Here is a 1,418-nt window from a genome sequence, read left to right on the forward strand (position 1 = left end):
GTCGAGTAAATTCATGACCTGAAGATCTGTTAAAACCCTGTAGAGGATTTACAGCTGTGTTCCAGTCTGCTACCAACCAGCTGAGTCTCATGATGGAGGAACATGTTGAACTGTGTGTTAGTTAATAAAGTGTAAATCTGTAGAACTGTGTGTTAGTTAATAAAGTGTAAATCTGTAGAACTGTGTGTTAGTTAATAAAGTGTAAATCTGTATGAAGCAGCTAGAAGCAGAGAGCAGCTGAGTCAGCTTGTTGTGGTGTGGCTGTAGATCCATTCAGTAACGTTCTCAGTAAAAGTGAATAGTGTGATAAGGTGGATTTGGTTACTGTGACACAGTAAACTGTCTTGTCTTTAGCCCTAGTCTCTACTCCAAAACACTCTGAGTTGTAGCTTGAGAAGAGTCAGCTCAGTTAACCTGAACAAACTGTTAGCTAGCTAACTAGCCGGCAAACACACTGATGTTAATGTGAACATGCTAACGCTAGCTGCTACTAGCTACGTTAGCTAGTGTGCTAATCAGATGTATTAACAAGACAGTGATGTTAGCTGACCAGATACTATGGTGGATTCCTGAAAAACAGACAGAAAAACAGACTTTTCTTAGATGCGAGGTTTTCATCTGGAAACGATATAAATTCCAGTTAAAATCCTGGACAATTTAGTTGTTTAAAAGTTTATATAAAAATCTCTTCACAGCTAGAAAGATGAGAGACAAAAATTATGTTAACAACACTTTCTGGATTCTCTGGATGTTTTCTGGTTTGAGCAGCAGGGAGACGACGATCTTTCACAAGACTATAGAAATAATGTGGGAATTCTGTTTTTTGGGGAATCTTTCCTTTCTAACTAATATGGAGCGAATAGAAAACCTTCTTATACTAACAATCTACTGTATAGTTAGCAAAGCAAATCCAAGCCAGTAAAATGGTTTCTATCGGCATAAAAACACATAAAAAGCAAGAACAGATAAATATAGTCACAAAGTCCTCGTTCAAACTGAAACGTATCTTCCAAGTACAGGAAACTGAAGAGAGGCAGCGGACGGTCAGTTCAGTTTGAAGATAAAAAAAAATAAAGCTTTCATTTATTAATCTATCCACCCATCCATCCCATAACTCGCTCATCCCTCCCTCCCTCCCTCCCCAGGGTATCTGCAGGTTTCAAGGTTTCAGAAAGCCAAATTTAAGACTTTTTTCACCTGTCATTGCTCGGTGAAAAACTTCTCACTTCTAACATTTGTACTTTTTAAGGTCTTAAGATCAAATAATTTAAGACTTTCAGGCTTTTTAACAAGCTGAACAGACAGAAAGCTTCAGACGCTCCTCTTGTTCCTGGCAGTCTGGGAACAGAGCAACAAACCACACAGTTTCCTCCAGGAGCGACCGGCTGATCCTCCATCTGTTTTTTTTTTTACCGCAG

Source organism: Centroberyx gerrardi, chromosome 17 (assembly GCF_048128805.1).
Source record: "Centroberyx gerrardi isolate f3 chromosome 17, fCenGer3.hap1.cur.20231027, whole genome shotgun sequence".
NCBI classification, from domain to species: Eukaryota; Metazoa; Chordata; class Actinopteri; order Beryciformes; family Berycidae; genus Centroberyx; species Centroberyx gerrardi.